Source organism: Pongo abelii, chromosome 12 (genome assembly GCF_028885655.2).
Source record: "Pongo abelii isolate AG06213 chromosome 12, NHGRI_mPonAbe1-v2.0_pri, whole genome shotgun sequence".
NCBI classification, from domain to species: Eukaryota; Metazoa; Chordata; class Mammalia; order Primates; family Hominidae; genus Pongo; species Pongo abelii.
This window is the reverse complement of record NC_071997.2, coordinates 29,731,862-29,759,141: the sequence shown is the minus strand read 5'-3', so window position 1 is coordinate 29,759,141 and position 27,280 is coordinate 29,731,862. Positions and strand designations below refer to the sequence as shown.

General features: G+C 40.6%; 1 pseudogene; it reads right to left on the bottom strand.

Moving 5' to 3' along the window:
• Positions 1-15,936: 15,936 nt before the first annotated feature.
• LOC100431963 (ralA-binding protein 1-like) lies at positions 15,937-22,771 on the bottom strand (annotated as a pseudogene).
• Between the last annotated feature and the right edge of the window lie 4,509 nt (positions 22,772-27,280).

The following is a 27,280-nucleotide window of genomic DNA, read 5'->3' as shown; positions in this document are numbered from 1 at the left end:
ATTGAAACCCTTGAAATATGTTCGAGTCTATAAGTTCACAATGATATTTTTAAAAAAGACTTATTCACCTTCAGAGGATGATGAGCAATCAATTCATTATATTGCAAACTAGTAAGTAAAGAGAAAGAATCAAGCAGTTTTCCTGCCTTTCTCATGTGAACTAGGTTCTCAAGCAACCAAATAGTGGATGGGAGGTAGTGAAGGTAGTGACCATTTGTACAAGTTTTACAACTGATAAATGAAAAAGAAATTTTAGAACTGGAATATCACATTTTGCAACTGGCAAAGAATGGTAGTCATTAAGCATCAATGGTTGATAAGACTACAAAAGAGACAACTAGAAATCTCATGCCTCCCATGGCCAAACATAGCCCAGAATCTGGCCAAAGGAATTGAATCTAATTCTAATCCAGTCTCTGGATGGAGCTGCCAATTGGCAGGAAACACAAAGGACAGAGGATATGTGAACTGCACCATGAATGTGTAATCAGCAAAATCCAGACTATGAGAAGCTCTTCCGGTCACAGAGACCAGGTCCTGCAACAGATAAATTGTAAAGAAATGAAAGGATGGAGGGGGAACCTATAAATTGAAAGAAACTTAAAAGGAAATCACATTTTTAAGAAATTATCAAGACTGGCATGGTGTGGTGGCTCATGCCTGTAATCCCAGCATTTTGGGAGGCTGAAGCGGGCGGATCACTTGAGGCCAGGAGTTCAAGACCAGCCTGGTCAACATTGCAAAACCCCATCTCTACTAAAAATACAAAAATTAGCCAGGTGTAGTGGCGCATACCTGTAGTCCCAGCTACTTGGGAGACTGAGGCACGATAACCACTTGAATCCAGGAGGCAGAGGTTGCAGTGAGCCAAGATTGCACCACTGCACTCCAGCCTGGGCAACAGAGCAAGACTCTGTCCACTAAAAAAAAAATGTATCAAGACTATGCTTATGTTCCTCCATTTTCTTCTAGTGTAATAATTGCTGTCAAAAAGACTGATGATAATCTAATTACATTTCCCTCGGAAGTCACGAATTCTTTTTATTTTTTAGATGTTAAAATAATTTGTTTTTCATTAAAGCCCAGTAACTTTACTAGAATTCATCTCAGTGTTGATCACACCAGTATGATTATGGTGTACATTATGGGCTCTTTCATATGTAGTTTCAAGTTTCCTTTATTTGGGGAAATACTACAATACAATTTTTAGTATAGGTTTTGTTCCCTTGCCTTGGTTTTCTTCTTCAAGGACTCTTATTATCATCATCGCTGTTCTTTGTTTATCTTCAATATCTCTCATTTTCTCTTAAATCCTTTTTGTTTGTTTATTTCTTTTTTATTTCTTTTTTTTTTTTTTTTTCCTTTTGAGACTGAGTCTTGCTCTGTCGCCCAGGCTGGAGTGCAGTGGCACGATCTCCGCCCACTGCAACTTCCGCCTCCCAGGTTCAAGCAATTCTCCTGCCTCAGCCTCCTGAGTAGCTGAGACTACAGGCACGTGCCACCATGCCCGGCTAATTTTTGTATTTTTAAGGCAAATACAGAGATGGGGTTTCACCATGTTGGCCAGGCTGGTCTTGAACTCCTGACCTCAAGTGATTTGCTTGCCTCTGCCTCCCAAAGTGCCAGTATTACAGGCGTGAGCCACTGCACCCAGCCTTTTTTTTGGTCTTTTTGAAGAAACCAGTCTGCTGTGCTGTTTTGGGCTTCTGTTATCTGGTCTTTTGGATGCTGCCTTATCACTTCCCTCTTTTCCTCCTGTACAGATGCTGCTACAGACAAGTCTGTGGTTTGTCCCTGCCCACTGGTGTTTTGAGGCCCTTGTGTAATACCCTTTCACCTTTTGTTGTGAATGTTGTTCGTGGGTTTTGGCTTTATTAGCTTGTTACTCTCTTTTTTATGTGGATATTTTGAGAGGCTGAAAAACTATGCTGCCATTACCACCTTCATATTCCTGGGATCCTTCTTTTATTTTTAAATATTCTCACATAGTATCACTAGTAATGGTTTCATGTGATTCCATTTTATGGGGCAACTGGAGTGTTCTACACAGACCCCGTTTGTGGGACATTTAGGCTACCTCTAATTCTCTTATATTATACACAACAAGGTGGTAAAACTTGCCATGAAAACCCTAGCTTTTGAGTTATCAGGGAGACTGATTTGAGTAAAAACTCCAGTCCCCTTGCTTGGCTAGCTCTGCATTAATTAAACGATTTCTCTACTACAATACCATAGTCTCAGTGAATTGGTTTTGTATGTGCAGCAGGCAGGAAGAACCCATCAGGCTTACAATAATTTCCTCCAAACTTGAAAGGGTTGGTCAAAAGATGCTGGGCAGCCACCACTATCATAAATGTCCCCTGGCCTGGGATCTCTATCATGGTTATTGTTGTGACTTGTTTCCCAGGCCTAGGTTAGCTAACAAGTCAGGGAGGATTTGGGGAATAAGATTTACCCCCAGAGGATGCAGAGGAGAAAACAAAAACAAACCACCCAAATGTTAGATATCTGGAAATTTTCACAGCAAGGGTCCATATTTATTCATATCTCAATTGCCTTAAAGCAATTTATAAAACAATTGTTTGTTTGTTTTTTTTCTGAGACAGAGTCTCACTCTGTTGCCTAGGCTGCTGGAGTGCAGTGGTGCTATGATCTCAGCTCACTGCAAACTCCACCTCCCAGGTTCAAGTGATTCTCCTGCCTCAGCCTTTCAAATAGCTGGGATTATAGGCATGCACCACCATGCTCAGCTAATTTTTGTATTTTTAGTAGAGATGGGGTTTCACCATGTTGGCCAGGCTGGTCTCAAACTCCTGACCTCAAGTGATCTGCCCGCCTCAGCCTCCCAAAGAGCTGGGATTACAGGTGTGAGCCACCATGCCTGGCCAATTGGTTCTACTTTTAGTATTACAAACATAAGGCATGGATGTTTTTAGAAGTTTTTTAAACTGCAGATAAGCCAAAAGTTCTTTAAATGCAAATATTAGAAACTATTTTAGAAAATAAAATCACCTATAATCTTCAAGGGATAACCACTGTCGACATTTGGTATTTATCCTTCTGGTCTTTTATCAATGTATAAATATATATCATATACCATAAATATATACTTTTAAAAAATATAAAAACTGAATTATATTAAACATATTTTAATTTAAAAATACAGCATGAATGTTCTTCTATACTATGAAATATTCATCAGCATCATTTTTGCTCCATTATATTCTAATATAATAAACTTATCTTGCCTAACTGAGAAGACAGGCTTTTTGCAGATTTTATAGAATTATAAGTGATGTTATAATGGACACTCTTATAGTTAAATCTTCACACATATAAATGGTTATTTTCTCAGAACAATCCCTAGATGTAGAATGGCTAAGTCAAGGGCTATGCCAAATGTTAAGGCTTCTGAAACAAATTTTCTGATTCTCAACAATCAAAACAACTTCTACCTCCTTCCTGAAAGCCTGGTACTGCAATTAACCAGGCCAGTTTTCATCCCACTGTGTGCCATGAGTCAAGTAATGTCTATATCAGGAGGTAAAATGAATCTTTAAGGTCCTTCCATACATGATAAAACGACTCAGAATTGTAGAAGAAAAACATTAGCAGCCCCACATTCCATTTGTTAATAATTCTTTTCTGCCCCATTTTCGTATTATAAGATTTGGGTCTCCTGGGCCTGCCCTTTTCTCTCAGTGCTAATAGAATTCTAGTAGTTAGTCTTAGACTACAGGCCTTTCTAACCATAGGTGAGAGATATCTCAGGAAAAAAAGATGAAAACCTTTTGCTTTCCTCCACATCTCTGGGAAAACAGATTTTGTTTTGCATAATAAAGCTGTTCTTGCAAATATAACTGGATTTCAGATACTGTTACTATGAAAGTAAATTTTTATATGTACAAAGTCTATAATTCTGATTAGTTGTCTTAATAAGGTATTTCTCTGGTTATAATACTTAGCATCTCCATTCCCTGGAAATACACTGAGTCTTATTTATTAAGACAAAGAGGATCATTGTCACTTCCTTATTTGCCCAAATACAAGGAAGTTAAGAACAGTAACACTTACTAGTGTGTGTGTGTGTATATATATAATTTGATGAAAAAAGAGTCAAAAGAGTCAAAACTCTGTAAAATATTTGAAAACATTTATTCTGAGCCAAGTGTAAGTGACCATGGCCTGTGACACAGCCCTCAGGAGATCCTGAGAACATGTGCCCAAAGTGGTTAGGGCACAGCCTGGTTTTATACATTTTTGGGAGACATGAGACGTCAATCAAGTACATGAGACATCAATCAAATATATTTAAGATGTACATTGGTTTGGTTCAGAAAAGGGGGACAACTCAAAGCGGGTGGGGGGATTCCAGGTTGCAGGTAGATTTAAATATTTTCCAGGTCACGATTGAGTTTATCTGAAGGCTGGGATCAATAGAAAGGAAATGTTTAGGTTAAGATAAAAGATTGTGAAGACCAAGTTTTACTGTGCAGAGGAAGCTCTCAGATAGCAGGCCTCAGACAGAACAGATTTTTTTTCTTTTTTTTTTTTTTGAGACAGAGTCTCCCTCTGTCGCCCAGGCTGGAGTGCAGTGGCGCGATCTCGGCTCACCGCAAGCTCTGCCTCCCGGGTTCACACCATTCTCCTGCCTCAGCCTCCCAAGTAGCTGGGACTACAGGCGCCCGCCACCACGCTTGGCTAATTTTTTGTATTTTTTAGTAGAGATGGGGTTTCACCATGTTAGCCAGGATGGTCTCAATCTCCTAACCTCGTGATCCACCTGCCTCAGCCTCCCAAAGTGCTGGGATTAGAGGCGTGAGCCACTGCACCCGGCCAAGATTGTTAAATGTTTCTCATCGGACCTAAAAGGGTGGTGCCTAACTCTTAGTTGATTTCCTGGATCTGGAAAGCAAGGAAGGAAAAAAGGGAGGGGAAAGGGGATTCTCTATAGAATGCGAATTTTTTCCCACAAGAGAAAACTTTGCAGGGCAATTTCAAGATTTGGCAAGGAAATATATTTGGGGTTAAAATATTTTGACTTATTGCCTTATTTGTTATATGATGTTATGCCAGAGTCAGGTTAGAAAGCACACCTTGCTCTATAGGGTTAAAATAAAAACCCCTCTAATGAGACTTTATGGTTTGTAAGATGTGACTCCCCAGACCCCATAGGTAGGAATTTGGGCATGTTAAAAAAAAAAATCAGAGCTTAGTTCTCTCTCTCTCTCTTCCCTTTCTCTTACACACACACACACACACACACACACACACACACAATTTGAGACAGAGTCTCACACCGGTGCCCAGGCTAGAGTGCAGTGGCACAATCACTGCACCCTTGACCTCCCTGGGCTCAGGTGATCCTCCCACTTCAGATTCTCAAGTAGCTGGGACTACAGGCGCATGCCACCACACCCAGCTAATTTTTGTATTTTAGTAGAGACGGGGTTTTGCCATATTGCTCAGGCTGGTCTCGAACTCCTGACCTCAAGTGATCCACTCCCCTCGGCCTCCCAAAGTGCTGGAATCACAGGTGTGAGGCATCGCACTCAGCCTAATAGTTTATATTTTAAAAGACTCTGTGGTGCTGTTTCTCATAGACTTTATAGAAGCAGAGAAGAATCAGAACATGCTCTCCTGATCAAAACCATTTCAGGACTCAATACCAAAAGATATTTTGTTAGATACGTTATAAGGAAAAACGATTTGTGAAACTATGTGAATATTGCTCTGATGTTTGCAAAATTATGCTGTCTACTTCTGAACTCCCCAAGACAAAAGAAAAGAAACGATAACTGGACATTGACAGAAAAAGTGAGCCAAATTAAATAGAACAAGCATTGAATGATGACCTTATATATCAAAAGTTAGGAGGTACAGCCAAAGTAGTACTTACAGGGAAATTTAGAGCTTTAAGTACAAATATCAGAAAAGAGAAGGTTGGATATAAATAATCTAAGCTTCTAACTCAAAAAGAACAGGCAATAAAAGGATGAGGCGGAAGGAATTAAAGATAAAAGCAGAAATTAATAAAATAGGCTGGAACAGAGAAAATCAATAAAACCAGAAGTTGGATTTTAAAAAATATTAATAAATTAGAAATCTTTGCAAGACTGGACAAGAAAAAAGAGAAAACACAAATGATGAATGTCAGGAATGAGAAGGGAAACCTCAATCCAGATTTGACAGATAATTTAAAAGATAATAAGACATTACGGATAACTTTGTGCAAATAAATTCGAAAACTTGGTGGATTAGTCCGTTTTGATGCTGCTGGTAAAGACATACCGGAGACTGGGAAGAACAATAGGTGTAATTGGACTTACAGTTCCACACGGCTGGGGAAGCCTTCAGAATCATGGAGGGAGGCGAAAGGCTCTTCTTACACGTCGGTGGCAAGAGAAAATGAGGAAGATGCAAAAGCGGAAACGTCTGATAAAACCATCAGATCTCACGAGGTTATTCACTACCATGAGAACAGTATGGGGGAAACGACCTCCATGATTCAATTATTTCTCACTGGGTCCCTCCCACAACCCATGGGAATTATGGGAGTACAATTCAAGATGAGATTTGGGTGGGGACACAGAGCCAAACCATATCACTTGGATAAATGGAAAAATTTTCTCCAGAGCACCACATATTAAAACTTAAATAAAAAATAAAAATTTGGAATAGCCTTACATCTGTTTAAAAAATTGAGTCTATAATTAAGTACTTTCTCACAAAAGAATTTCAGCAGCAAACTTCCCTAGTGAAGTCTTCCAAACATTTAAAGAAGGGAAAATATTAATCTCAGAAAATCTCTATCCAGCTATAGCATTGTTGTGAGGATTAAATGACTTAATATATCTAATTGTTTGGTTTTTCTCTGTACTCAATCATTTCATCTGTTTGTAAAGATAGTTTTATTCTTTCTCTCTAAACTAAGATCCCTCCAGCATAATGTTGAATAGAAATGGCGATAGTGTATTGCTTTGCCTTGTTCATCCAACAAATATAGTGTTAGCTATAAGATTTGGGGGTTTTGTTCATTTTTATTTGTTTGTTTGTAGGTGCCTTTTATCAGATTATGAACATTTTCTTCTCTATGTCTAGTTTGCTGAGAATTTTATCGAGTGGGTATTTAATTTTATCCAATGCCTTCTTCTGCATCTGTTGAAATAATCACACTGTTCTTGCCTTTATTCTTTTAATGTGGTGAATTATATTGGTTGCCTTTCAAATATTAGGCCTGTCTTGTGTTCCTGGAATAAACTCTACCTGGTCATGATGCATTAACCCTTTTCTATATAACGGAATTCAATTTGCTATTATTTTACTTAAGATTTTTCTGTCTTTTTGACAAATATTACTCTATAATTTTATTTTCTTGTAATGTGACTAAAATTGTGAAAAAATGCATATTTTTTTCTGTAATTATGCTCTATATCACTGGTTTTAAAACTTTTGACCAAAACAATACAAAATACATGTTATATTGTGACCAGTGCACATAGATCTGTGAGTGTGTGAAGTCTGTGAGTGTATGCATAAAATAAAGGTTTTCTAATACAATTCTTTTTTTTTAATAGGGTCTCACTCTGTTGCCCAGGCTGGAGTGCAGTGGTGTAATCACAGCTCACTGCAGCTTCCACCTCCTGGGCTCAAGTGATCCTCTCACCTCTGCCTCCCAAGTAGTTGGGATGACAGGCACATGCCACCACACCTAGTTAATTTTTTATTTTTAGTAGAGATGGGGTCTCACTAGGTTGCCCAGGCTGGTCTCGAATTCCTGGGCTCAAGTGATCCTCCCACCTCAGCCTCCCAAAGTGCTGGAATTACAGGTGTGAGCCACACACCCAGCCTTATGAAATAATTCTTACCCTTCATAAGAAGGAAGCACTCTACTATTTCTGATTCAATTATCTTCTATTCTTTTAAATGATGGGTGGGTGTGAAGCACGAACTTGATTTTTGTGACCCACTAATGGGTTGCTATGTGCAGTTTGAAAAACATTGCTTGCACACAGTGGACACTATGTAAGTGTTCACTATTGCTATTAATAATTTATGGCTCTCTAGAACCTTGTGCAGTACCTGCCATACAGTATGCACTTGAAAAACGTCTATGAATGAATTACTTTATCAGTGGCTTTTAATGGAGTGGTTTCAATAGAGGGTTGAGAGTAGTGCCTTCTTTTAAGATATTATTTACCTTGACTCTTACTAGGAATTAGGGTATCACTTGGATTCTTGTTGGCCTCTTACAACTAATAGCAAAGAACTTTGCTGGCCACCAGAAAGAAGAAAACATAGTTGCCACGGTCTGCACATATACAAACTCATTCATGAAGGCAGTGTTCATCCCATTGTCACTTCAGTTAGGTAAATTACTTTGGAGGACCCATATGTGGCTGATTTTTTTTTTTTTTTTTTAAGAGACGGGGTCTTGCTCTGTCACCCAGGCCGGAATGCTGTGGCACGATTTCAGCTCACTATAGCCTCGACCTCCTGTGCTCCAGCGATCCTCCCACCTCAACCTCCCAAGTAGCTAGGACTATAGGTATGCGCCACCATGCTCAGCTAATTTTGTATTTTTTATAGAGACAGGGTTTCACCATATTGCTCAGGCTGGTCTTGAACTCCTGAGCTCAGGCAATCTACCCACCTTGGCCTCCCAAGGTGCTGGGATTACAGGCACTGAGTGTGGCTAAATTTTAACTTAAATTTGGATTCTTAATTTTCATTTAAAAAGAAAAGGCTTACAACTACAATGCAGCATTGACACAGTGTCTTTGGGTGTACAAAGCAAAGCAATTTAAAGGCTGGGGGAATTATCAGGCCTCTCATATCACAGAATGCCCAGAGCTAGGAGAGGTGATTGTAACCAATGGTAACCAATGTATACATTGCAATGGTCTATTTCAGTGTTTTGGATTACTCATTGTCAAAAGCCTCAGCCAAGTCCGAAAAAGAGCTTTTAAACATCCAGTAATGAGTGGTCCAATTAAGGGGAGGTAAGGGTGTGTACAAAACTATTTTTACCAAATAGAAAATGCAGATAAAATACTAGTATTCTTTGATGTGCTTCAGAATCACTCATTCAGTTCAGAGAACTCTCAAGTGATCAAGATCACACACTCGGATTACGGAGGGCAGCTCGCTTCCACAATGCTTTGTATTATTGCCAGGGAAGCAAGGCAGTCTTTAGACTCTAAAAACAAAGAGGACTTAGGCTAAAACTTTGAAAGTAGTCCTGAAAGAAAAAAAAAATACACAATTGCAAGGATATGTGATTACTTCGCAAAAAGAGTTTTAGTACAATCAGTGTAGTCTTTCTCTGCCCTGTTCCTGCAAAAACTGTTTGTAAATGAACATAGAATCTTATTATAGTCAATGGCATCTGAGTACTGACTATATCCATCAGTTTGGGGCCTTGATTAGGTCAGTATTCCCAAACCTGGCTGCTCACTGGAATTGTTCAGGGAGCTTTTAAAAATTAGGTTCTCCCAGTTTCACCTGGACCTACTTGAGTAACACTGGCCCACAGATCTGCATTTTTTTTTACATGCTCCAAGTGGTGCCTTCCTGCTCAGAAGAATCAATGCACCTCCTTTGCAGCTAAATTATTACCAGGAAGAGATTTGGATGGTAAAGAAAATAAAGCACATGCGTGGTGAGTTTCCAACTTTGCAATTGATGCAGAGCTTTCCTGATATCAACCCTACGATATTCAGTAATGAGACAGCAGGAGTTTGATACTTTTTTATACTTACAGTCTATTCATGCTTTATTATTAATAGGTCTTATCACAGAGGGATACATTTTTTCATGCTATGTGAGCTCAATATTAGAAGAGAGATAGGACCAATTTTTCAAGTGCCAACCTAGCACTACATTACTTTACTATAAGAGATGGTCTCACAATTGTATTCTGAGCAACATACCCTGTATGAAAAAAGAAAATAGTTAACTTTATTTTAATTAGCATTCTCCTTATCATAAGACACATAAAAATAGGTCTCACCCTTCCATGATTGGAGAGAAAATAGTGATTATATTTTCAACCAACTGGATGGGTAATTATCTAGCTATATGCCACATACAAAAATCAACTTACTCATTTCTTACATTTTCTCCTTATTTCTCCTAATTTTTTCTATATTTTTCCTTCCATATTTTGCTACTTTTGTTACAGAACACAGATCCAGATATAAATGTATATTCCCTACAGTGACTGCATGGATTCAGGTCTAGCTTCTATCGAATAATAGGGTATTAGAGCTGGAAGGGAACCCAGCAGTCACTCAAAATAACAGACTGATTTCTTATTAAAAAATGTAAGCCCAGAAGTTAAGTGATTTACCAGAGTCAACAACAAAGCCAGAATGAAATGAACAGTAGCTGAGCCTTCTTTCCACCTACCATTCCATTCATTTGATGCATACAATGAAGTGAACTGGAGTATGCGTGAGGGTATTAGAGTTCTCCAGAGAAACAGAACCATAATGTGTGTATATATATATGTAATATGTGTGTGTATATGTGTGTATATATTTACATATATATACATAATAGATGCAATATACATAGTAGTACACATAGATATGTGAGTGTGTTGGGGAGGCAGAGAGGAGAGAGCGAGAGATTTATTATTGGAAGTGGCTCACACAATCACGGAGGCTGAGAAGTTCCACCATCTGCCCTCTGCAAGCTGGAGAATCAGGAAAGCAATTTATTCTGAGTTCAAAGGCCCAAGAACCAGAAGCTCCAATGTTGAAGGGCAGGGGAAGATGAATTCTCAGGTGAAGGAAAGAGAGAGATAATTCACCCTTCCTCCACATTTTTGTTCTTTTGGGTCCTTAATGGATGGGGTGATGGCTGCTCAGACGTTCTTTCCTCAGTCTACTGATGGAAATGCTAATCTCTTTCAGAAATGTCCTCACAGATACACCCAGAAATAATTTCACCACTATGTGGGCATCCCTTAGCCCAGTCAACTTGACATATACAATGAACCATCACAGTCAGGGTATTTTTTAAATCACCACACACCCACATTTTATCTATCTATCTATCTATCTATCTATCTATCTATCTATCTATCTATCATCTATCTATCATCTATCTATCTATCTACCATCTATCTATCTATCTATCATCTATCTATCTATCTATCATCTATCTATCTATCATCTATCTATCTATCTATCTATCTATCTATCTATCATCTATCTATCTATCATCTATCTATCTATCTATCATCTATCTATCTATCTATCTATCTATCTATCATCTATCTATCTATCTATCATCTATCTATCTATCTATCTATCAATCATCTATCTATCTATCATCTATCTATCTATCATCTATCTATCTATCATCTATCTATCTATCTATCATCTATCTATCTATCATCTATCTATCTATCTATCTATCATCTATCTATCTATCATCTATCTATCTATCTATCATCTATCTATCTATCTATCATCTATCTATCTATCTATCATCTATCTATCATCTATCTATCTATCTATCTATCTGTCATCTATCTATCTATCTATCTATCATCTATCTATCTATCATCTATCTATCTATCATCTATCTATCTATCTATCTATCTATCTATCTATCTATCATCTATCTATCTATCTATCATCTATCTATCTATCTATCTATCTATCTGAGACGGAGTCTCACCCTGTCACCCAGGCTGGAGTACAGTGGCATGATCTCAGCTCACTGCAACCTCCACCTCCCGGGTTCAAGCAATTCTCCTGCCTCAGCCTCCCGAGTAGCTGGGATTACAGGCATATGCCACCATGCCTGGCTAAGTTTTGTATTTTTTTTTTTAGTAGGTTCAGGGTTTCACTATGTTGGCCAGGCTGGTCTTGAACACCTGACCTTGTGATCCACCCACCTTGGCCTCCCAAAGTACTGGGATTACAGGTGTGAGCCACCACATCTGGCCCACATCCACATTTTCAGATAACACCTTTATCGAAATATAATTTCACATATCACAAAACTCACCATGGGCTGAGGCAGGAGAACTGCTTGAACCCGGGAGGCAGAGGCTGCAGTTAGCCAAGATTGCACCATGCATTCCAGCCTGAGTGACAGGAGTGAAACCCTGTCCCAAAAAAATAAAAATAAAATAAAAGTTCATTCACCACTTGATGGAAATGTGTGATTTTTCTACTCTGGCTATTACAAATAACAATGTCTTGAACATTAACGTACAAGTTTTTGCATAGACATATGTTTTCATTTCTCTTGGGTATATACCTAGGAGTGAAATTGCTGGGTCATATGTTAACTCTACATTTAACGTTTTTAAAAACCGCCAAACAGTATTTTTTTTTTTTTTGAAACGGAGTCTTGCTCTGTCGCCCAGGCTGGAGTGCAGTGGCATGATCTTGGCTCACTGCAACCGCCGCCTCCCTGGTTCAAGTGATTCTCCCTTCTCAGCCTCCCAGGTAGCTGGGATTACAGGAGCATGCCACCACACCAGGCTAATTTTTGTACTTTTAGTAGAGACCGGGTTTCACCGTGTTGGTCAGGCTGGTCTCGAACTCCTGATCTCAGGTGATCTGCCTGCATCAGCCTTCCAAAGTGCTGGGATTACAGGTGTGAGCCACCACGCCCAGCCTGCCAAAAAGTTTTCCAAAGCAACTGCACCATTTTACATTCTCACCAGCAATGTGCAAGGGCTCCATTTTCCACAACTCACCGACACTTGTTATTGTCTTTTTTCATTATAGCCATCCTGGCTGGGGTGAAGAGGTATTTCTTTGTGATTTTCATTTGCATTTCCCTACTGATGAATGATGTTCAGCTTCTTTACATGTGCTTATCAGCCATGTGTATATCTTCTTTGGAAAATGTCTATGCAGACCCTTTACCCATATTTAAATTGGGCTATTTGTCTTTTTATTATTACACTGTAAGAATTCTGTAGATATTCTAGATGTTAGTCCTTTATCATATTGCTATAGTTTGGATGTTTGTCCCCTCCAAAACTCATGTTCAAATGTGATCCCCAATGTGGGAGGAGGGACCTAGTGTGAGATGTTTGGGTCATGGGGATGGATCCCTCATGAACGGCTTGGTGCCCCCCTCATGGTAATGAGTGAGTTTTCACTCTATGAGTTCATGTGTGATCTGGTTAAAAGGAATTGGGGATCTCCCCACTCTCTCTCTTGCTCCTTTTCTCACCGTGTGACATACCTGCTCCCCCATCACCTTCTACCATGAATAAAAGCTTCCTGAGGTTCTGACCAGAAGCAGATGCTAGCACCATGCTTGCCAGACCCATGCTTGAACAGCCTGCAGAACCGTGAGCCAAAACAAACCTCTTTTCTTTATAAATCATCCAGTCTCAGGTATTCCTTTATACTAATGCAAAATGGACTAATACACATATATATGATTTGCAAAAAAAAAATTCTGTGAGTTTTCTCTTCATTTTCCTGATAGTATCCTTTGAAGCACAATTTTTTTTAAATTTATTTATTTTTTCTTTTGTTGCTTGTGCTTTTGGTGGCATATCTAAGAAGATACTGTCTCACCCAAGGTTACAAGATTTATGCCTATGTTTTTACTAGATTTTTAGTTTTAGCTCTTGTTAGGTCTATGGTCCATTTTGAGTTAATTTTTGTGTAAGTGTGAGAGAGGCATCTAAATTCATTCTTTTGCATGTGGATATCCAGTTGTCTCAGTACCATCTATTGAAAAGGCTATTCCTTTTTTATTTTATTGTCTTAGCACTTTGGAAACCAATTGGCCATAAATGTGAGGGCTTATTTCTGGACTCTCAATTCTATTTCACTGATTTATATATCTGTTTTTATGCTGTTACCATGCTGTCTTGATTACTGTGGCTTTGTAGTACATTTTAAGATCAGGAAGTGTGATTCCTCAGACTTTGATCTTCCTTTTGAAGATTGTTTTGGCCACTCTGAGTGTCTTACATTTTCATGTGAATTTTAGCTTCAGATTGGCTATTTCTACCAAGAAGCCAGCTGGAATTTTGATGAGCGTTGCAATAAAGTTGTAGATCAATATGGAGAGTATATCTTAACAGTATTAAGTCCTCTGATATATGAACATAGGATGCATTTACATTTATTTAGGTATTCCTTAATTTCTTTCAAAAATATTTCTAGAGTATATGTTTTGAACCTCTTTTGTTAAATTTATCCCTAATAATTTTATTCCCTTATATGCTATTTTCAATATAATCATTTTCCTAATTTCATTTTCAGGTCGTTCTTTGCTAGTCTAGAAAAATACAATTGTTTTATATCTTGATCTTATAGCCTGTAATTTTCCTGAACTCATGTATTAGTTCTAATAGTTTTCTGGTGGAGACTTTGGGATTTTCTATGTGCAAGATTATGCCATCTGCAAACAGAGATAGCTTAACTTCTTCTTTTCCAATACAGATGCTTTCTTTTTCTTGCCAAACTGTCCTGGCTAGAGCCCCAGTAAAATGTTGAAAAAAACTGATGAAAGCAGAATGTTGAATAGACATGATGAAAACAGACATCCTTGTCTTGTTCCTGACCTCAGAGGGAAAGTTTTTAGTCTTTTCTCTTGATGTTATTTGTGGGTTTTTGTAGATCATGTTTATCAGGTTGAGGAAGTTGCCTTCTATTCCTAGTTTGTTGCATGCATTTATCATGAAGGGGAGTTAAATTTTGTCAACTGCTTTTTCTGATTCTATTTAGTCATATGATTTTGTCCTTTGTCCTACTGATATATATTAACGCAACCTTTAATTCCTGGACACAATCCACTTGGCTATAGTATACAATTCTTTAATATGTTGCTGGATTCAGTTTCCTTGTATTCTGTTGAGAGTTTTTGTGTCTATAGTCATAAGAAGTATTGGTTTCTTGTTTTCTTGTGATGTCTAAATCTGGTTTTCGTATCAGGGTAATACTGACCTCAGAGAATGGGTTGGGATGTGATATGGTTTGGCTGTGTCCTCACCCAAATCTCATCTTAAATTGTAGCTTACATAATTCCCTCATGCTGTGGGAGGGACCCAGTGGGAGATAACTGAATCATAGGGGCAGTTTCCCTCACACTGTTCTCGTGGTAGTGAATAAGGCTAATGAGATCTGATGGTTTTATAAGGGGAAACCCCTTTTGCTTGGCTCTCATTCTCTTCTCTTGTCTGCCGCCATATGAGATGTGTCTTTTGTCTTCTGAGGTGATTGTGAAGCCTCCTCAGTCACATCAAATTGTGAGTGTATTAAGCCTCTTTCTTTCATAAATTGCCCAGTCTCAGGTATGTCTTTATCAGCAGCATGAAAATGGATGAATACAGGATGTATTTCATCCTCTTCTGTTTTTTGGAAGTGTTTGTGGAAGTGCTGGTATTAATTCTTTTTTAAATGTTTGGTAGAATTTAACAGTGAAGTTAAGTAGGCTGTGTCTTTGTAGGAAAACTTTAAATTACTAATTCAATCTCTTACTTCTTAAGGTTTGATCCGAATTTTCTATTTCATCTTGAGTTAATTTACCTGTTTGTTTTGCTAGGAATTTGTATATTCCATTAGGTCCTCTAATTTGTTGGCATACAATTGATATATGACCTTTTTTGTTTCTGTAAGGTTTGTAATAATGCTCCTTCTTTCAATCTTGATTTTAGTAATTTGATTCCCCTTTTTATTGGTCAGTCTAGGAAAAGGCATATCAATTTTGCTGATCTTTTGAAAAAACCAACTTTTCTTTTTTTTATTATTATTATACTTTAAGTTTTAGGGTACATGTGCACAACGTGCAGGTTTGTTACGTATGTATACATGTGCCATGTTGGTGTGCTGCACCCATTAACTCGTCATTTAGCATTAGGTAGATCTCCTAATGCTATCCCTCCCCTCCCCCCACCCCACAACAGTCCCCAGTGTGTGATGTTCCCCTTCCTGTGTCCAAGTGTTCTCATTGTTCAATTCCCACCTATGAGTGAGAACATGCGGTGTTTGGTTTTTTGCCCTTGCGATAGTTTGCTGAGAATGATGGTTTCCAGCTTCATCCATGTCCGTACAAAGGACATGAACTCATCATTTTTTATGGCTGCATAGTATTCCAAGGTGTATATGTGCCACATTTTCTTAATCCAGTCTATCACTGTTGGACATTTGGGTTGAAAAACCAACTTTTCATTAGTTGATTTTCTCTATTGTTTTCCTATTTTCTCCTTCATTTGTTTCTACTCTTTATTATTTCTTCATCTTGCTTTGAGTTTAATTTGCTATTCTTTTTACAGTTTCTTAAGGTGAAAGAGTAGGTTAGATTTCAGATTTTTTTTTCTTTTTAAAAGTTGATATTGACAGCTATAAATTTCTGAGCATTGCTTTCAGTGCATCCCAATAAGTTTTGGTATGTTTACTTTCATTTTCATTCATCTGAAAGTATTTTCTAATGATATGGCTTGGCTGTGTCCCCACCCAAATCTCTTCTTAAATTCCCACGTGTTGTGGGAGGGACCCAGTGGGAGTTAATTGAATCATGGGGGGCAAGTCTTTCCTGTGCTGTTCTCGTGATAGTGAATAAGTCTCCCGAGATCTGATGGTTTTTTTTTTTCTTTTTCCCAAATGGCTGAATTTATTTGCTTGATCAATAATGGTCCTGGCAAAAATGAGTTAACCAATGCTGAGACATTTGTAATGAAATACTAATTTTAAAAATCCATGACACCTTGATAGAAATTAGAGTTTACACAAACCAAAAAGACACCTTCGATATTGCCAGCAGCTATAAAGTGAATGTACTGAGACCGACAGGACAGCAAGAAGGCATTTGCACATTTATATCTGACACCTGACCATACTTTCAGTCACCAGAATATCTTATCTTCAGATTTAAAAAATAATATGCTGATTTCTATAACAAAGCTTTTTTTTCGTACAAAAATCAAATAATGGCCAACGAGTCACAACAGTGCAATATGTAGAGGATTAAAAACTGCATCAAACAGGTGCTGAAAATAAATACTACCTAGGAGGAGGAGGAGAGCGCCCTCGTGTGGGGTTTGTTTTCATTTCCTTGAGTGTGTATGGGGTTTGTCTTCTGAGCCACAAGCCTGGCCTGTCTCTTGGTGCTATTCACCGTGACAGAGTGTGCCTGCAGCACATTGCCTCCAGAGTCTGGCCTCCCAGAAGCTTCAGAGCATCACAGCATCCATCTCATTGGATGGACCAGAAACAAGAAAATGGGACGGGGTGAATCACGGCTATCATTCAAAGGAAAGGAATTTTTTTTATTGCTCAATCTTGTCAATTGGGAGTCCCCCAGTAGGTTCACTGAGACCATATGGATAATTTCAAACTTTTGTTTAAGAGCATATATATGGCTTATTCAGGCAAGAAGACATGTACATTTTAGCCCAAGCAAGCAATCAGAGTCATTCTGTTTTTAAGGAAGGTCAGTCATTTAAAAGATTTCTGGTTTGAGCAACATCCTCTGTGGATGCACCAGGCCAAGGTGACTACCTTTGATCAACCCAGTGAGAAGGCCTTTGCTGGTCCCCACAGTAAGAAACCGGCGGGAATGGGCGGCCTCTCGGCTGGCCTGCGCTGCCTGGGGTGGGGGGGCTGGCTCCATAGGCCGCCCGTCTGTGGCCAGATAGGCCGTCCTGGTGACTTTGGCTTATGGACTGTGGTTTAGAACTGCAGAAGGAAAGAGTTAGGAGGGTGGGCCAGGTGCTGCTCTGACCAGTCAGAGAACCTGAGGTAGCTCCCCCATAGGGATCTGCACCAAGGTGTTGAAGGCACAAGCAGAGTGAAAGTGCCAGAGACCACGGAGGGCGCAGCATTGACCTGGTGTGGTTCCCCCCTTGAATGATCCTGATTCTGCTGTGATAAAAAAGCAAAGAAAGATGATTTGTGGTTTAAAAAGAAGCCACTCAAGGGTTAAAATAGTTATTTCCAGTTAAGGAAGAAAATTAATCTTCAAATATGCTGACACTGTGTGGAAAACTCATCTGTCCCTACAGCCCACTGCTTCATCCTCCCATGGAACCTAAGCCTGACGTGAAGGAGTCAGACGTGTGACAGAGGAAGAGTCTGAGAGGAGAAGACACCTTTACAGAATGTACAGTGAGAGAGCCGGCCTGGCCCCCGGGTTACAGTAAGATGCACGAGTCCTTTCAGTCTCATGGACTCCGGACGGCCACGGAGGCTGCTCAGATGGACGTCTCCTTCCCGTCCCTGCTGGGCGATGGCTTTGCTGGCTTCTTGCCTGCCTTTGGTGGCTATTTAGCTGCTATTAGCTCGAGGATGCCATCCTTGTGTGGCTGGATGGCACCCCCGCGCCACATGGGCTCCTTGGCCTCCTGCACCTGCTGCTCGGCCTTGTCTGGCTGCATCTGGAGCAGCCAGAGCTGCATGCGCAGCTCGATGATGGCCTCACTCTCCTAGTGAATTGCTTGATTCAAATGGTTGTTCTTTATTTCCAGCTCTTCGTTCTGTCTCTGTAAATCTTCCAGAATGATCTGCAGCTCCTCCTCATCCTCACTCTCGCTCTTGGAGGAGTACTCCTCAGTCTCGCTTAGGCCCTGCTGCTGGCGACTCTGAATTTCCGCAATCTCGGCTCTGAGGCATTCAATCTCTTCTTTTTCTGAGGCAATCTGCCGGCGCAGAAACTGCTCCATGGCCAGGAGCTCCTCCTGTTTAGTCAGGATCTCTTTCTCCTGAACAAGGAGAATATTTATAACTTCTTCATTTTCATTCATCTCGTTTTTGGAAACAGCCTCTTTCGAAAGACTGGCTATCTCTTGTGCAATCTTGGTTTCACACCCTTGTCTTTTAGCTTCTCTCAGTTTTCTTTTGAGGGCTGTCAAAATTCTTTGTACTTCCCATAATCTTTCTTCTTCAGACAAATCCTTTATCCCACCCTGCAGATCTTGATGTAAACAATTCAAAAGCAACTCCTGTCTCCTGATCTCCTCCTTGATGCCTGCCTGGGTCTCTGGCAGCGTGGGCATTGTGGCCATGTTAGACCATCGCCGAGGTTTCGTCACTTGCTTTAGAACCACATTTCCAAAAAGTTCTTGCACATGTGTGAAGAACACATACAGGACTAGGTTGCTGAACTGCACAGTTGGGCTGAGCACTATATAAATGTTCTGTATGTTCATTTTTGCTTCCAGTTCCTTTGCGATGACATGGTCCATGTGCACAATGAGCCAAGAAATCAGAAGACAGTTACCTTCTGGCAGTTCTTTGAGTAAACGCTGGAATTCCTGCACTTTCTCAGTCTCCGTGGTCCTCCCATAAGCCTCTTCAAATCTAGGCATAAGCTCTTTGGTAAGCAAATTCTCTGGAAGGTCTCGCAAATACTGCTTCCACAAACTGGCTACAGTGTTAGGCTCATATTCTTCCAAGTTTGTAGACTCCTCCTGGTCGTAGGCTGCTTTTAGCTCATCCACCTTTGATTTAATTCCTGATGCTCTGTAGATGCCTTCGCACTTCATGCCATACTTCTCTACGTAATTCACAGAAAACAGCTGGCAGCCAAATGCCGTCATATATCATGGTCCTCTCTACTGCACCAGCCAAAGGAATTCCAAAAATGGGTTTGAGACTTGGAACATCAATCTCAGGCACCTCTGGCTCCTGAAATGGCTTTTTCTTTTACTTCTTTTCCTTCCACTGTTTTAACAACATCAGCTGCTGTCAAGTCTTTTGACTTTTTTTTTTTTTTTTGACTTCTCTTTTTTTCTTCTTTGTGCTTTTCTTCTTTATGCTTTTCTTCTTTGGGTTTCTTTTATTTTAAAATCCTTCTCCTTCTTTTTAGAAAAGCTGGGATTCTTGAACACATGGATTCCCGTGGGCCTCCTTATTTTAGAAGGACTTTCTGCCTCATCTGCAGAGCTATCTTCCTGAAAGGCTGCATAGCCTTCAGTCCTCTTTTCCTTTTTCTTAAAATTTCCTTTTCTCTTCCCATGGTCTTTCTCATCATCAGACACTGTATCAGGAGGCTTGTGGAGGATGACATGGGGAGGTGAGGGCTGGCCAGTGTGGTACAATCCAGGAAATTAGTAGGGCTGATCTCTTCAGAGCTGGAGGTCCGGGTAAGCCCACTGCCATGCTCCACCCTGTGGTGTTCACTGGGGCTGCTGGTGGGGGGCAGGAAGCACTTGGTCATGCTGATGCCCTGACTAGGAAGGGATGAGGTCTCCTCTGTTACCTATCCATTACAGCTGTGCCCGCCACCGCGCGACCACCTGCCCCACTGCAGCCACCACCTCCTCGCACTCACGCTGCCACCACAGCCACTGGAGCCACCTCCTATCTGATGGTTTTATAAAGAGGAGTTCCCCTGCATAATTTTCTCTCTTTGCCTGCTGCCATCCATTGATGACGTGACTTGCTCCTCCTTGCCTTCCACCTTGATTGTGAGGCCTCCCCAGCCATGTGGAACTGTAAGTCCATTAAACCGCTTTCTTTTGTAAATTGCCCAGTCTCAGCTATGTCTCTATCAGCAGCATGAAAACAAACTAATACATCTAATTTTGCTTGTGATTTATTTGACCCATTGGTTATTCAAGTATGTTATTTGATTTCCACATTACTTGTAAATTTCCTAGATTTCCTGCTGTTGTCAAATTATTAACAAGTTTAATTCTGTTGTGGTTAAAGAACATACATTGTATGATTTTAATTTTTAAAAATGTACTGGGGCTTATTGTACAGATTAGCCTACAGCATATATATGAGGATAAATGTTCTATGTGTCCTTGAGAAGAATGTATATCCTTCTCAAGGATACTGGGTGTTACTGGGTGGATTAGTCTATAGATGTTTATTAGATCTGATTTTTACAGATGAGAAAAATGAGATCCAGATGGGAGTAACGGATTAATTCAATGTCACATACCAAGCTGGTCAGGGCTCACATGAATTACTGGGGTGAATCATGTGAAACTGCCACTTGAACATCAAAAACTGTTAAAAATCAATAAATTCTTATAGTTCAACATCATAGAACACAAGCCTCCTGACTTTCAGTCCAGTGTTTTCATCACTGAACTGGTATCCTGTATTAGGGCAGGCTGTGCTGTGTAAATCATATGTCCTGAATTATCCTTGGCTTAAAACAATAGGTATCAACTACTTGCTCATCACATTCCTTGAGGATAATGCAACTTTCCTCCAAATGGTGATGTAGGGGTCACAGCTGCTTTCATCTTGTGCGTCCATCTTCTAGAACACATAGCACATATCAGGGGAAGAAAACTTCAGGATCATAGGTATGTTCTTAAGGGTGAGCCCTAGGGGTGGCTTAGATCACATCTATGCACATCTCATTGGCCAGAACCCAGTCACGTGGCCCAAACCAACTCTGTGGGGTCAACTTACTTACAGCATAATTTTGTATCCTTAGCCAATTCCACTGGGAATGCAGTCTAACTTGACAGTGGGAGGTGTCTGTGATCTCACCTCAAGAATTCAGCACTTTTTAAAATTTTCCCATTTTGGTAAGTGTTAAAATATATTTTCAGGAATTCAAAATGTAGGTCTTGGCAGGGCATGGTGGCTCACTCCTGTAATCTCAGCACTTTGGGAGGCCAAGGCAGGAGGATGGTTGGAGGCCAGGAGTTCAAGGTCAGCCCAGGCAGCATAGCAAAACATCATCTCTAGTGAAAATAAAAATTAAATGTAGGTATTGAAAATGTCTCTTGGGCTTAAAATATGAAATAATTCCTCTTGTTGAATTTTTCCAAATGTGCAGCCCTATTATGTTTTGGATAATTTAGAAGTTCTTAACAAGGCAAGACAGCTCCCCATTAAGACTGTAATAAACACACCAAAGGTTTCCAAGGTCTAGAGTATGGAATCCAGCTTGTTTCATTCAGCCATCTCCTACTTAAAAACAAAAAGTCTTTGAACTGCATTGCCATCTATAAATAGGAAAGGGAAATCAACTTGTGTGGGTTTGTAATCCCTGCCTCCAACTCTAAGTCTACTGAAAAGGGCCGTCTGGCTGAACATTTCTCAGTTATGGTACAACACAGAGATGCCTGGCTGCGGTCACTACAGTTCTGCAATTTTACTCTGGACAGAGTCTCATTTCAACTCTGGTAAGCTTCTCATATACCCACCAAGTGAGCCAAATGGAAATTTTCAATGTGCTCAGAGAAAGGAACTGAGATATGTACTCTGCAATTTTCTATTACATTTACTGCCAAGAGTGGCCAAGAAGTCATTTCCAAACCCACTTCTTAAAGGAACCCCAAGAAAGCCTGAGTGACTGGTAGCCACTGTGTATACTGAGAGGAGAGTTCAGGACTAGGAGGGTCAGGATTCTAGGAATTGTCCCCTCCTCTGGCTGACACAGAAACTGCAGGAGCTTCTCTGTAGCACAGCTAGGAGCTGGGGAAGAGGCTGGAGGGAAAACAAAGTCAGATTCTAGCACCTAGCACTAAAGGACTCTGAGTTCATACAGGTTGAACCCAAAATGAAGAATAGGGGAGAAATTTATCAAATTGTCATAGAATGCTGAGGGGAACTGGCAAATCCCTACCTGTGTAGGAGATGGTTCTCCACATGACCCCATCGCTGTAAGAGATATCTTGGTTTTTCTAGATGCATCTGTTCTATTATTCCACTTTCAGGAAGGGCCTTGGTTTGGTTCAAAACAGAAATATTCACTTCGTAGCGGGTGGGGTGGGAGTAGCGGGTTGTTAAAGAACCTGGTATATTTTCCTTTAAGAATCTGGGTTTCTTTGAGAACAGAAGTTCTCAATCATTTTGTCCTGAGAACCCATTTACACTCTTAAAAATTATCAAGGAACCCAAAGAGCTTTTGTTAATCTGGACTATATCCATCTATACTTACAACATGAGAAACTAAAAACCTTTAGTAATCCATTTTAGAAAATGAATATTCCCATTATATGTTACTTTAAATAGCATACTTTAAGGAAAAACAGCTATGTTTTTCAAAACAAAAATATGGCATTGTTTACCCTTTTGCAAATCTCTTTAATGTCTGGCTTAATAGAAGACAGCTGGAATCATATACTTCTCTTTGCACTCAATCTGTTGCAATATATTGGTCAAAGAATACGAAGAAACTCCTTCCTCACACAGATAAGTAGAAAAAGGAAGAGATATTTTAATCTTTTCAGATAATTTGGGGGTATTTTGAGTTTCCACACCTAAACCCAACAAGTGGTAGCCATCTAAAGGTTAGTACAATGTGCAATCCAAAACCCTATCAATAAATATTTTATATTTGGTGACATTAAAATTCATCAGTTTGGCATGTTTTCCAACACCAACAACCATTTATCTGATTCTCCACACACCAGTTGGCTGTCCTATAATTCAATTTAATCCTGACACTAACTACCTGGAGTTACAGTCAGACCCCACAGGTTCAGGGCTCAGTCTCACAAGACTTCCCTCACTTCAGATGCCAGTTGCAAGAATTGGGTCCCCAGATTATCCCACTTCTTTCCAGCTTGGCTATAAATCAGGGGTTCCATGACTCCCTCCCTCCTGTTTGGTAATCTGATAGAACAGCTCACAGAATTTGGGAAGACAGTTTATGTCCTACTATGTCCAGTTTATGTCCTGTTATAAAGGATACAACTCAGGAACAGTCAGATGGCAGAGACGCATGGGGCAAGGTAAGTGGAAAGGGTGCAGAGCTTCCCTGCTCTCACTGGGCACACCATTCTCCCAGCACCTGAATGTGTTCACCAACCTGGAAACTCTCTGAACTCTGTGGTCTAGAGGTTTCCATGGAGGCTTTATCATGCAGACATGATCCATTATTAACTTCATCTCCAGCCCCTCTCATCTCTCCAGAGGACTGGGTATAGGGCTGAAAATTGCAGGCTTCCATACGAGGCCTGGTTTTTCCAGTGACCAGTCCCCATCTGAAAATATTTAGGGGCCCAGCAAGAGTTGCTTCATTAGAACAAAAGATACTCCTATCACCCAGGAAACTCCAAGGAATTTAAGTGCTTTATGTCACTGTATTAGTCCATTCTCACACTGCTATGAAAAAATGCCCAAGACTGGGTAATTCATAAAGAAAAGAGGTTTAATTGACTCACAGTTCTGCATGGCTGGGGAGGCCTCAGGAAACTTACAATCATTGTAGAAGGCACCTCTTCACAGGGCGGCAGTAGAGAGAATGAGTGCGGAGTGAAGGGGGAAGCCCTTTATAAAACTATGAGATCTTATGAGAGAACTCACTCACTATCAGGAGAACAGCAGCACGGGGGTAACTGCCCCCAGGATCCAATTACCTCCCACAGGGTCCCTCCCATGACATGTGGGGATGATGGAAACTACAATTGAGATTTAGGTGGGGACACAGCCAAACTGTATCAGTCAGGAACCAGGGCCAATGGCCAAATATATATTTCTTACTACACTACACTTGGTTGATCGCTATACAATATTTTTTTACAACTAGTTGTTAGTACTACTTCTGATCTCATCAGAAAAATCTTTAAATATTGGGAGCTGTCAAACTTACAGTGATGGATACAGGTTTTGCAAAAGTCTGATTTTTCACTTGAAAGCTTGAATGTTATCACTGGCAACAAACACTATCATTTGTTTTTCTTGAAGTGACAGGCTCATGTCATTCATTTTGGAGGAAATGTCTGCCAAATGCCCAAATCTGAGTAACTGCAGTTTGTCTGTCAGTTCTGCTTTCAAGTAAAATGGCGTTCCATAAAAAAGAGCTGCAGCTTGTGCACTGCAGGCCATCGCACAACGGCACGGCCTTCAGCAACCATCATCCTTGGGATGCAGCAGGAGTGTTTCTGTGCATTTCCCACCCTGTCATGAGTGGCATGACTGCTTCACGGGGGACATTCTTCAGTGACACTTTGTGTTTGTTTTTACTGCAAGTGCACGGTGGTGAAGGTTGCAGTTACTACTGATTTGGTGTTGTCCCACTGCTGGGATTTGTGCTTACTTTTGCACAATCAGAGCAAATGTCTACATTGTAAAGAGGACAAATAATGTCCCAGTACAACTATGAAAACAGTTTTGTCATTGTAGATCCTCTAAAAGGATCTTGGAGACTCCTAAAGATCCACTTTTTGGAGATCACTCTTTGCGAACTGCTATTTTAGAAACAATCCTCCTGCTACAAAGACTAAATATTTGGCTCACACGTGTAATCCCAGCACTTTGGGAGGCTGAGGCGGGTGGATAACTTGAGGTCAAGAGTTTGAGACCAGCCTGGCCAACATGGTAAAACCCCGTCTCTACTAAAAATACAAAAATTAGCCGGGTGTGGTGGTACACACCTGTAATTCCAGCTACTTGAGAGACTGAGACAGGAGAATCACTTGAACCCAGGAGGCAGAGGTTGCAGTGAGCTGGGATGGCACCACTGCACTCCAACCTGGGCGACAGAGCGAGATTCCGTCTCAAAAAAAAAAAGACTAAATGCTAATATTTTCCTAGAAGTTCATTTATAGGAAAAAAAGAGGAACTAGAATAATTCGGAAAAACTCCCCCCCAAAAAAAACAAACAAAAAAAACCCTCAGTTACCTTAGTTGTCAATGTGTAAGCCTCTAGAACAGACTCTATCTTTTAAAGTTTTGAACAGTATCTTGGGAATTCAGTAATAACAGTGACAATAGTGTGTGTTTGTTGCAATGTTTACTACTGGGGGATGACTGTGCTTTGTATTTTAAATGCATCCTCTACAATATTCTTTAGTACAACACTCTTTTTTTTTTTTTTTTTTTGAAGGAGTTTTGCTCTTGTTGCCCAGGCTGGAGTGCAGTGGCGAGATCTCGACTCACTGCAACCTCCGCCTCCTGAGTTCAAGCGATTCTCCTGCCTCAGTCTCCCGAGCAGCTGGGATTACAGGCACGCGCCCCCACGCCCGGCTAATTTTTTTTGTAGTTTTAGTAGAGACAGGGTTTCTCCATGTTGGTCATGCTGGTCTCGAACTCCCGACCTCAGGTAATCCACCTACCTCCACCTCTCAAAATGTTGGGATTACAGGCGTGAGCCACTGCACCCAGCCTAGTACCACATTCTGTAGATGAGAAGACTGGGACACAGAGAGATGAGAGTGTGACAAGGTCACAGTCATATGTGGTGACTAAGGCTCTGAATCCATGTGGTCTGATTCCCAGAGCCTTGATCCTTAAATCCTGCATAATATGCTGCATCACATCTAAGCTTCACATTTACTTACTTCTTTTCTGCCATGCATGTGCATCGATTCAAATCCTCAAAGGGAAACCCAATGTCTCATCTCAACCACAGGGCCCCAAAAAAGGACTCAGTAAACATCTTCTGCATGAGGGACAGAACCTTTAAACCATGATTAGTAATGGCGCTAGAAGTGAAATATTCAAACAGCCAGCTCCCTCAATATTATTAACTCATTAAGGAGGGAACCAATAAAAAAGAAAAAAAACCAAAAACAAAAACGCTTGTTCCTTGAAAGCTTTGATGAAAATTGTGTCTGTGTGTGTGGGGGTGTGTGTGTATACATACACGTATCTATTTTACTTGTTTGCTAAACAGACACAGATATAGTCGGGTAGTTAACAAACATGTAGCTTGTATAAAAATAAAACTAGTTTATCTTCTTTTGGGCAATAAAATCCCAATACCTTTGAGGTTGACTCAGGCCTTATCCATTTCCGCAGGTTAAGAAGTTACAACTCTTCAGGTCTGTAAACTGTTGAGGCCGTTATCATTGTCCTTCGTTAATCCACTATACCTGGACCACAGTTACATCCCCAACCCGGACAGCCAAGGGGGTTCTTTAAAGAATAGAACGTCCCCCTTTTACTAAGTAGGCTTATTAGAAAATGCTAGAAGTTACCCTTAACGCAAGCAAGTGGCCTTTTTCCAAGTTGGGGATTTAAGAAATTTACTTATCTATTTTTTGCATTTTTCCAAGGTGGTTTTTTGTGTGTGTGTGGCTTTGTTCTTGTTTTGGTTTGGTTTTTTGCCTTTTTCCAAGTTTGGGATTTTTTTTTTCGTTCTCAAAAAGCAAACCTGTTTTCTGGATGGAGGCCCAGCGGGACTTGTTCCGGCCGCAGGTCTCGGTCAGAAAGAACGCTTTTGCAGCAGCAGGAATGGAGGCTCGGGATCCGGGCCTGGGGTGCCGCGGCCGCGCCCCTCCCCACTCCCCGCGGCCCGCTGGAACGCGCACGGCCGGGGACGGCGGCGGGGACGCGCGCGGGCAGGCGGCGCGCACGGCCGGATAGGCGCGAGGGGGCCGCGTGGGGCGGCGGCGGCGTCCTGGTCCCCAGAGCCGGTCTCGCGCGCC